Genomic DNA, 12,113 nt, shown 5'->3' on the forward strand with positions numbered 1-12,113 from the left:
GGTGGGATTACAGTTAGTTTTTCTATTTTAGTAGAGATGGGGTCTCACTCTTGCTCAGGTTGGTCTCAAACTCCTGAGTGAAGGCAGTCCACCTGCCTCAGCCTCCCAGAGTGCTAGGATTACAGGCATGAGCCGCCTCGCCCACCCCACCTCTGTCTTTGTCTCTCACTCCCTCATGGTGTCAGCTTCTCTCTCCACATCTGTTCCATTCTTCTCTGTCTTACAACCAACTTCATCACCATCCACATTTATTCTGCTCCCTGGTAACGCCTCAAAAGCTCCAGGTGCCTTGGATGTTCTACAGCCCTCACTCAATCCCACAAAATTCTCTTGCTTTCCATTCCACTGTTCATTATAAAATTCGATCCATGTTTTTTTGTTGTTGTTCAAATTTCCAGTAAAGAAAATGGAATGAGAGGTTAAGTCTGGCTCCTGCTCTCCATTGAGCTCCGTAGAGACACACTGGGGCAAGTGAAAGCTGTTAAGCACCAGCTGACTCAATGCTTAGCTCACAAAAAATTCCTAATCATGGGCAAAATGAAGCTGGGAGGTAAATGTCATCACATGAATTTTTTGTTCCAACTTGCTGGGAGAAATACACAAAGAAACATCCAAATTCTTGACTTAACTTCTCAAGCGTTCTAAGAAGTGGAAGGCCATGTTTGCTAAAGAGATAGGAAAATTTGAAGATGCAGCAAAGGCAGACAAAGTCCATGATGAAAGAAAAATAAAAACCTATATCTCTTTTAATGGGGTCACAAAAAAGAAGGTCAAGGACCCAAACATGCCCAAGATGCCTCCCTTGGTGTTTTTTTCTCTTGTTCTATTCTGAGTTATCACCAAAAAATCAAAGGGGAATATCCTGGCTTATCTGTTGGTGATGTTGTAAATAAACCAGGAGACATGTGGACTAACACTGCTGTGATGACAAGGTGGCTTATGCTGAGCTGAAGGAGCCATGCAAAAGGGTTGCAGCTGTGCATCAAGTCAAAGGAAAGCCAGACGCCACAAAAAGGGAGCTGTCAGGGCTGGAAAGAGCCAGCCAGAAGAACAAGGTGATGGGGCTGAGCATGATGATAAATAAGTTGGTTCCAGTACAGCTTTTTCCTTATCTGTTCAGTATCCTTCTCTGATACATAACTCCTTTGAAAGAAAAGAATTGGAAGGTAAGGTTGTCTAACGTTTGTTTTTAAACTGTACAGTTTCTTTGTCTGTAGTTCACACACTACTGCATGCGTCTTTAGATTGCCTTGTCCTGGTGATATTTTCCATCGCCCCTAACCTTGCCTAGTATAATATGAGGGCTGCAAATTGGCCTGGAAATTCAAAGCAGGTTCTTGGTGGTGCACAGCACAAGTAGTATTTTTGTCTTCATATAGGGTCTCTCCTTAACCCTAAACGAAATAATTTTTCTGTTAATTCAGTGCCACTCTGAAATTGCAAAAAAAAAAAAAAAAAAAATCTGGCTCTTTTGTTGACATTCTGAATGCTTTTAAGTAAATACAACTTTTTTATTAAAAACCTTTCTAAAAAAAGAAAATCTAATGAGACAGAAGCTTTTGTCCATGCTGGTCCACAGTCATTCATTGCTCTGCTTCTCCAAATAGCCTGAGGGTTTAAAAAAAAAAAAAAAACAATACTTGAGCCCATCCAAGACTCACTAAATCAGAATCTTTGAGAATGATTTTTTTTTTTAAGTTCCAGTGGTGATAATGATGCATAAATAGGACCGAAACCACTGCATTAGGTGACAAATCATTCCTTATCATTCCTGGAGAGGATTTTGGGCCAGCTGTTCATAGCTATTCCATTTTCAACCAGAGATGGGGAAATATGGTCTCAGAGATAGAGTCATTCTGTTCAAAGCATGACCATCCAGGGACTAGGGAAGATCATTTTAGAACAGCTGTGGTTGGGCGGTGCCTGTGGCTCAGTGAGTAGAGTGCCAGCCCCATATACCAAGGGTGGCAGGTTCGAACCCAGCCCCAGGCAAACTGCAATGACAAGGACAACAACAACAACAACAACAACAAAAATAGCTGTGGTCGTACAGGCACCATGAAATACAGTAGAGCCTGTGTGGTTGACTACCTCCCTACGTTGACCATCTCCTTAAGTTGATCAAAGTTTCATAGGCCAGACATGCACCATGTGTACATATCAGTACAGTAGGCCTAGTTCCTGATGTTGACCACCTCTGTATGTTGACCAGTTTGTCACAGTCCCTTGGGTGGTCAGCTCACAGAGGTTGCGGTGTGTTGCTATAGTAGTGCTGTGAGGAGCACATGTTTAAGTTGCAGTTATAGAACCCCCTATGATGAGTTCTAGGGCAGAACGTGAGGAGGGGCCTCTTATTCAGATGGGAAGAGTAAGGGGAAGTTTTCCTGGAGCAGTGACATTTGAACTGAATCTTGGGGAAATGTTAATTATTAGTAAGATGAAGAAGAAGAGAAATGGGCTGCAGGCCGATCAAGCTGCAGATCCAAAGCAGAGATGGAGGTTTATAAGGCATCAGCATTGTCCCATCTTTCCTTTCAAACATTTTCCCAAAACTTGAAGAATCTAGGGCTCTAATCTATGGCCCCAAATGATTTTTATAATCCTAAATATTTTTCTACATACCGCTCAAGCAAATGGACCCAGGAAGCGAGCAAATGCCATGTGATGGTGACAGAGATGTATCTTTGCCCAGGTGGAATATTGTGGCTGTGTGGGAGGGCTCAGTCCCCTGGTAGACCCACTCCTTGTTGTCACGGATGCTTCTATGACCTAGAGCAGGGCCGAACCAATCACAGACCTGGGTTAGTGCTCCCTGCAAGCCTCCTCATCAGGAGGGCCCTGACTTCTGTCCTCAGAGGCCGCAGAAGCCAACAGGGAAGGTAAATCCCCTTTGGGAAGGGAGATTCCTAAGGTTGTTTTGATGAAGTCTCTGGACTCAGGAGATGATAAAGTCACCCAGGGACAATGTCCCACTGCTGATGCTCTGTTTGTTTTAGGATCCCTTCCAGTGGGAAGATGGAAGGCATCATAAAATAGTTCACATACTGCTTGGCGCCGGTAGCTCAGTGGTTACGGTGTTTGTCACATACACCACGCTGGTGGGTTCGAACCCAGCCTGGGCCAGCTAAGCAATAATGACAACTGCAACAGAAAAATTGCAACCGGGCGTTGTGGTGGGCGCCTATAGTCCCAGCTACTTGGGAGGCTGGGGCAAGAGAATCGCTTAAGCCCAAGAGTTTGAGGTTGCTATGAGCTGTGACATCGTGGCACACTACCTAGGGTGACATAGTGAGACTCTCAAATAAAATAAAATAAAATAAATAAAATGGTTCACATCTGTTCAAACGGAGAAGTATTTTATTGCTGGTGCTTCGACCCTTCGACCTTTTGACCCCTACTTCCCAAGGACAGTAGGTTTTAGCACAGCACATTACAGTGATCTTGTCCTGCTTTGCCCAGGACTAAGATGTCTCTGAGAGCACTCACCTTTCAGTACTAAACACAGGAAAGTTTTAGGAAATCAGGACAAACTCATCTTCTTACTCCAATCCAACACACCACAAAAACGCAGAGGGTTAACTGACCTATAACGCTAGGACGGGAGGCTGCTGTGGGAATTCACAGAGAACAAGTCTATTTCATGTATTTTAAATGTACTCTTTAATAGCCATGTCAAAGCTTTTACATTATTCCTGTCACAAACTCAACAAATACATTCATCTAAATACAAAAAGAAAATCCACAAATAATCCCGTTGAATATATTTAAATATTCACCGACTGCCTATGATGGTTCATTTTGTGTCAACTTGGCTAGCTAGGCATAGTACCCAGATATTTGTTCAGACACTATTTTAGGTGTTTCTGTGGAGGTATTTGTAAGACAAAATTAACATTCTAATCAATAGAGGTTGAGTAAAGCTGATTATCCTCCATTCATGTACATGAGCTTCATCTAATCGGTTGAAGGCTTTAATTGAAAAAAAAAAAAAAAAAAGACTGACTTCCCCTCATGAAGAGAAGCTCCTGCCAGCAGCTGGGTTTCAGACTGGAGCTACAGTTCCAGCCTGCCCAGTACCCTGCGGGTTTGGGACTTGTACCTCTATAATCCTGTAAGCTGATTTTTAAAAATAATTCTCTACCTATTCCTCTGTCTGCCTATCTACCTATCTCTAATACAAAGTAAAAAGATCTTCCTGGAAGTTAATAATCTGATTAAGTTGTTTATTTGGACCTTTAGAAGTCAAAGGGAGTTTCCAGCATTGCCGCCTATTTTTATGATGACCACTTTTTATTCAATACATTTTCACTGAGTCCTCCTATAGCTCATCACACACTTGGATATTTAGAATGTAATTCCGAATTTACAGTATGAGCAGATGCTGTGAAGGGCACGCCATCAGGGATGACCTTTTTGGATACTCAGCTTCGTTCACGGAATCGCCACTTGCCACATGGATGGGGTTTCTCCTTGGCTTCTCGGGCTCATTGTTTTTACTGTCTTGGTTTTTTTTTTTTTCGATCCTGAGCAGCTTAGAGGTCCCAGCGATGACAGAGTTCCAGACCCCCTTCCCTCCTCTCCTTCAGCTCGTAGGGAAACAGACTGATGCGTGCCTGTGCCCTTCCTGGGCGCTCCCCGGTTTGCTCTCCGGGTTTTTTCTGAGAGGTACGGTAGAAGTTCCCTTCCCTCACTCTGGTGCCACTGCTGTGTGTGTACACAGACACACACCATTTGAGCTTTTATTTAAAGCAAACACAATGTGCTAAGGGTTTCTCCTCATTGTCATCATGCCGCATCCTGGTTCAGAGGCAGCTGATTCCTCGGCAGGAGGTCTGTTCCCTCCTCTGAGTTTTTTTAGACTCCCTGAACAGCCTGGGTAGAGCAACCTCGCTGCTCATCAAGAGCCCCTGAGATTCTTCCAGTTACACCCTCAGGGCAGCAAGGACAGGTACTTCTTGCTGTTCCTAGAGCTCAGCTGGAAGCCAGAAGTGGCTTTTGAATCCCCCCACATCCCCCTCACTTTCCCTGGTTATACTTTATCACCACATGCTGGCCGGCTGGATCTCACAAGAGTGGTGTGGCTCTCCCCTGGGTGAATGGAAGCATCAGGACAGAGCCTGAGGGCGGGCGTGATTCTGGTGTGACAGTGACTGGCATTGCACAGGCAGCCTGACGAAGAGGGGAGTGCGGCCTGTCAGAATCCCTTCTTGTGACACTCAGACCCGATACCCAGATCTCATATGATAATAAGAAATTCTTACTTCTCCCAAAGGGAAGGCACAGGTCCAGTCCTTCAAGATAATGGCCAGTTATAAGCTCTGATGAGGCTTAGAGAAGGACACAGGCCGAGTGCCAGGCCTGGCTGCAGCAGCCCTGAGGTCGGCCCTTGCCACTCGCTCCAGATCCTCCTCGCCCTTGACCGGCATTTGTGTTGGGTTTCATTGCTTGCCTTCCTCCCTGCAAGCTTCCTTCCAGCCTTCTGTTCCCTTAATCTTATCACATCATCTTGATGCAATTGTCCTTTGATAGATACAGCTGGACACAGACAAACCAAGAGAAGCCCCAGGGCAGTGCCTGGGTTCCAGACACACCCCTCTCTGCCACAGCATCCCTCACCCCTCACGGGAATCGTCATCAGTTCTGTCTACCAGCACAGTAACTCTGGGTTTTGCCTGATGCTTCACTGGTAGATAGCCAGTTGTTTCTGAATGATGGAATACATTTTAAAATCAGTGACTCTAGAACCATGACTCTGTTGCTTCACTTCTTTTGCTACAAAATGGGGCCTTTAAGGAAATGGCTTAGGTGCAGTGTTAGTAGATAAGGATTCTGTAGGTCCTTAGATGGTAGCATTGACAAAGGAAACACCTGCCACTTCCCTGCGGTAGAAGAGGCAGACCTTTCTGCACAGTATCAATTCAGGTAAGTATGAGTCACTGCTCTTTCTAAGGTAGGAAGAGTTTGACGTATTTGACCTGCCACCAGATGGCTGGCAGATCTTTCCAAGACTGGAGTCACATCAAAGGCTCAGCATCAGTCTCTGATCTTGGCAGGAAGGGAATTCAGCAAACGCAGTTGCTGGATCGGCCTTAGCAAGAGGGCACCCATTATTGTTTGATCCATGCTTAGTTCCATCTTTGCTACCACGACTTCATGGCCCCATTGCACAAACACTGGGATGACTCAGCAAGAGCCTGATTGACATTCCTGAGACCAGTCAGCTGTCCCCTTGGTATTGAGAGCTTTGCATGAGGTTGGTATCCTCTGGGGGGCTATGAATATGAGAAGGAAAGATCTGGACATATTGTGTCCACTCCCATAAATCTCTGCTCATGTATTTCTTTTAGACAGCTCAGTCAAGTTGAGTCTTGACTATGTGATCAAGTGATTTTCCATGGCTCAGGAGTCAGTATACAGGGTATATCCCTCCCTTGGAACTTGTCTCCTTCAACATGAAATGGATAATCAAATGTATTGCTCTTCACTCTGCCTAATGGGAGAATTTCTTTTAACTACTTTTTTTCAGGGTCATTCTGGAGCAGACATTTAACACAGCAGAAATTCATTTCTTGTTAACAGGAACATATTACACCAATTTTTATGTGAACCAGGCCCAAGTCCTCTCTCCCTTTGTCTGCTGGTCAAAAGGAATCTCTGGTGATGACAGCAGGATGGACTGAAGGAGACACACTCTACAGCGGAGACAGGTGAAGTGAGCCCTGTCTGTGGAATTTACTCAGGTGCTCTGGACAGATGTTGGTGCAATACTGAATGTCCCTTCTCCATATGACACTGGACTGTTGCCATATCCCCCTGACCTTATGATCCTGTAGATCTAATAAACTCGGCTCATGATAAGCAGCTGAGGTTTCACAGTCACTTGGTGTTTCATGGTGGGGACTAAGTTTTTATTTGTGACAATGTCATGCTGTTTTTCAAATAGGAAGTTGTTCTCTGTTACAAAACATATGGGTTGGCCCCAGAATCCTGAGTCTGTGCCACGATTCTTATGAGATTTTTCACAGATTCTACATAGCATTGTTACACACAGATACCTTTAAATCCTGCAAACCAGGTAAGTCACATGGCTCAAGAGGACAGCTGGCACTGCGGCCTGCACTTGCTGTAGATCCTTCTCTTTCCCTGGGCCACATACGAACCTGGCTGGTGTGTGTGTTTGTGTGTGTTTGGTGTGGGGTGCTGGAGGTGGGAGAGGGAGAATGAGAGGGAGAAGGAAAGAACTCACAATTCTAGTTGACTGTCTATCTCACTCCTGGCAATGTCAAGATTCATTACTCATCACTGCAACCCCCACAGATCAAAGAACCTCCCCCTCTCCCCTGAGCCAGGTTGTTCTGAGATGTTTCCATGGTTATTAGCTTTGGGACAATGAGGTGTGGTGACAGGGAGATCTTGAGGAGAACAAGTACTATCTTATAGTACTTGATTGAGGTGATACCATTGCATAGTCTCCAAATGAGGTAGCTGCACAATCTCCAGGGTCAGGGAAATTTGGACATTTGAGGTTGTCAGACTTGTCCACTGAGACATCCACATTCTAGATCTCAGGTTCCTACTCTTCCTAATTAAAGGCTTCTGGTGGATGTAGTTTGAGGCTGTGCAGTTTTTCTCCTCTGTAGCTTTGCCATCCTATAACATGGAATGCTGAACATGACTTCCTTCCTCGTTGGCCCTGCTGGTGCCAGAGAGAGGAAGATTTCGAAGGCTGCCACAGAGGCCGCTGGCCTTTCACAGCATGCTTTAAGCAGGTAATTAGCTTCCCTGAGCCTGCTATTTCTTTTTGCACACCTTCCAAGGCCATCAAAATCAGCCACCAGTAATCCAATCTTCATAAATGTCATTTCTCTGTACTGGTCAAGTACAGCAAGCACTTGAATGTCAATATCTTGCCTTCTACCTATACTATGCACCAATTAAGCCTAAATGAATATTTTGGTAATCATAATGTCACTGGCCAGGGGTCAAGGCCACCTAGTTTATCACCATCGAGTTTGTGATGACCCAAATCTCTGTCCTGGAAGTCTTCTTTCTAAGGACACTCCTTGTACCATGTCATAGCATGGGTCCCTTAGAAAATAGAACCTGAGGCCAAATCATATGTGTTAACACTTTGTTGTAGGATGGAACTCCAGGGAAAATGAGAAATGAGGTAGTGAATGAGGGAGAGCAAATACAAGGGGTGCGTTACAAGCTAGCCAGAGATTTAGGTCTAGTACATTCATGGGTTACTCACTCTTGAGAAGACTTCTCCAGAAAGATGCTATGAAATAAGAGCACCTTGAAACAATTCATTGGGCAAGGAACAATGTAAAAGGCAAGCGATTTATGTGCAGGCATTCTCCCCTTCCTTGACTGGGAAAGGGTCACACATTTTGTCTACTTCCCCCCACATCACAGTTGTATCAACCCAACACCTCCAGGCAGCCACTGGAGATCCAGAGACCCAGTTCCAGCGGTGTGTGGCTGCAGTGGTTCCTTTTGCCTGGGTGGAGATGACCTCAGCAGAAATAGTCAGGACTTTAAGACTGCAGCAATGGCATGAACTATTGCTAGTTCAGGCTCCTAAAGCAATAGGTCAGGAAGAATGGATCTGAGTGGCATACACACTGGGCCTGGTATATTCATTTTCCATGTTCCTCATTTTCCCCTTAAGGAACTAATATCCCTTGATGTTAGTGTTAAGCCTACTTCTTAAAGGTGTAGTAAGCTGGTGCTCTACCTCTGTTAATAAGAATCTTTACTCATTTTAGACTTTTATAGATTCGCAGAACTGGAAAGGTCCAAGCAAATCACTTGGTTCAGCCTCCATATTTTTCAGATGAGAAGCACAAGCTTTAGAAGGTTTAAGTGACATTCTCAAGGTAAGGAGTCATGAGGACAGGAGGATGCCCGCCCCCATTCTAGTCTTGGCTCCAGGGTCTGGGCTGATAAAAAAGGTGAAGGGCACTCGCTGGCCCTCTACTTTTGCCTTTTGAAGGTGTTGGTTTAGTGAGGTAATGTCAAAAAGGTGTTTTAAGAACACCAAAGGAAAAGTCTCATGCCATTTGGAAGTGTTGTTGTTGGTTTCAGAACAAAAATTTTTTAAATGCCAGCGTGCTTTGTTGACAAATCAAAGCAGATGAAGTAAGAATCACATTTCCAGAGGCAGACCTCATCTTTAGAAATGCAATAGAATATAATACAAAGAAGGAATGTGGATAAACAAAAGTGAGTGTGTCAGATTGAGTTACTGTCTCCCTTTAAGTTCTAAATCTATTATGGTAAGCAACTCTCTAGTGTTGGCTCAGAGGTCTTCTTCCCATGGCCTGTGCATTCACACCTAAGTGGAAACCTGGTTCTCTCTGCCCCTTGTAACACTGCTATCAAGGTGACATGTGTAGCTGTATTAAGAATCAATACTCAGCTAGAGCAGAAACCCCTCTTCCTTGAAAATAGCCTCATTTCTAGCAAAGCTGATTGCTTTGCTGTTGGTGGACACGTTAGGGACAGTGGAAATTGGTAGACTCATAAGGGACAATGGAGATTGGTGGACACATTAGGGATGGTGGATATTGGTAGGCACATTAGGGACAGTGGAGATTGGTGGACACATTAGGGACAGTGGAGATTGGTGGACACATTAGGGATGGTAGAGACTGGATACAGGGGAGATGCAGTGGCAGACTGTGGAAATTCTCCCCTCCTGACACAGGCTCTAACGGGCAGAAAGGTCTGAATTCTGTCTTCCAACAGCCTTGATTTCTGTGGCTCCTGCAGCTCCAGGAGGATGAACCAGTCTTCTTTTATTTTACATTCCAAATAACATCCTAGAAAATTTCTTGTTTTTAATTTTTGTCTGAGAAAACTAAAAACAAAAAAACAAAAAAAGAAAGAAAATCTGGGGTGCTCAACTCTGTTTCTTGTCATGTCTTAAATTAGCTGGCACCAATTTATTTGAATCCCTGCCCCAGCTCTGCAGGAGGAAACTGAGTTTTCATGAGCGGGTGCCAGTCACGGCGTGCTGGTCATGGTGTGCCAGAGGCAGAGTTTCACTGCTGATTTCAAGGTGGATCAAAGTCTAAATGAGAAGAAAGCTAGAGACAGTCGGGAGAATAGCGTCTTTTCAAGCTGTCTGCTCTTTTCTTTACAGCCCTCTCCAGCCCGGAAGAAGCCACTGATATGTTAACAGAAAAAATACAGACTCAGTGCAATTCAGTGAAGTGCAAGAAACAGCCTAGGCAGTTTCCAAGCAAGACTGTCACATCAGCAGAGCAAGTGAAGCATTCGAACTAGTGTTTCCAACACGGACAGCTCACTGCCAGGGCCAGCCAGGTGCTACTCTGGATGCTAAAACGACCTCCCCTGGAATGGAGGTAATAGCACACTTACTTTTATGTGCGTACAGTTGTCTATTTTACTCCTTTTAGACGTAAAAAACCTATTGCCCTTCTGTGGCACCATGAGGCTGAAGATTGAGAAATATGTAATCATGTACTTGCTTTGTTGTTTCCTGAATTATGCAGAATGTTCTTTCCAGTGAATTCCACTTTGGAGGCTTTCTGAAAGGTCAAGGTCTATTACCTGCTGCCCAGGAAAATCCATTATAGGTTTGCACAAGTGGAGCTGAAAAATGAAATGTCACCCACTAACAGGGGCAGGGCAAGGGCTGCAGAACTGTACCCCCCAGGAGTGTGTTTTCTTGGCTTTTTCTCCCCTTCTTTATGATTGTTCGACGAGGCAGCTAAACACACATGCTTCTCAGCCTCCTGGACTTATAGGAGGTACAGGAAAGCCCACAGCACTCTAGGAGGGCAATCTCCAAGTCTTTCATAGGTATTGGAGGACTTTCAGTCTCTCCTTGAATATACATCCTTGGTAATGCAATTCTAGTACCGGTACTCATGATATTCCTGGCATATCTGAAATAGATATTATGTCCAAGCACACAGTTTGAGGATCATCTGTATTAACATGAATACAGATGCAAAATTATCACCAAAATGGGGACCAGAAATGTCTCTGAGTACTATGCATTATAGTAGAGGAACCACATCATGCACACATCTATAGATGCAGAATTGTAGAATAACATCATAATCAGCATATTGACATTGATACAATCTAATGATCTTATTTATATGTATAGAAATGGTATTGTTAATACAATATATAGTCTTTAGAACGAATAAATTATAAGAAATAGCTGGACATGATGGCTCATGCCTGCAATCCTACACTTTGGGCAGTTAAGACAGGAGTATCACTTGAGGCCAGGAGTTTGAGACCAGCCTAGGCAAATACCAAGAGTCTGAATATACAAAAAAAATGTTTTTTAAACTTAGCAGGATGTGTTAGCATGTGACTAGAGTTCCAGCTCCCTTGAAGGTTGATTCAGAAGGATGATCTGAGTCCAGGAATCTGAGGTTGCTGTGAGCTATGGTGATGCCACTGCATTCTAGCCTGGGTAACAGAGGGAGACCCTGTCCAAGAGAAGAAGAAGAAGAAGATGAAGATGATGAAGATAAAGATGAAGATGAAGACAAACATGAAGACGAAGATGAAGAAGAAGAAGAGGAAGAAGAGATTCTAGCAAACAAATGTTAGATATTTATGAAAGTATTATGGCACATCTCTTAATAGCATGCTGATACTACTCAAATTATTACTGGGAGGTAGGATGAAAAATGATTTTTATTTTTATATATTTTTCATTTTCTCTATAATTCAATATTACCTTTATGGTAAAAATAAAAGACTTTTTGAAAAGAAAAGTTTCCTTTGGGTATGCTGTGAATATATAGCCTGAGAATGAACATATACTATCTAGAGCAAACACACCTCCTATATAGTCAGAATTGCCTTTAAAGGGAGTTAATTTAACTTGCTGACATGCATTGTTGATTTGGATGTCTCTCTATTAAACCTGAATCTCATTAAGCTATACATGTATATATATATATATATATAAATTTTATGTACCCATTTTGTATATAACTGTATATCTTAGAGATAATTTTATATATGTTTATAAAATGTATGGGTATTTTTGATTTTGTTTGTTTGTTTGTTTTTTGCAGTTTTTGGCCAGTGCTGGGTTTGTTTTTTTTTTTTTG

Source organism: Otolemur garnettii, unplaced genomic scaffold, assembly GCF_000181295.1.
Source record: "Otolemur garnettii isolate 467f Iridium unplaced genomic scaffold, OtoGar3 scaffold00222, whole genome shotgun sequence".
Classification (NCBI taxonomy): domain Eukaryota; kingdom Metazoa; phylum Chordata; class Mammalia; order Primates; family Galagidae; genus Otolemur; species Otolemur garnettii.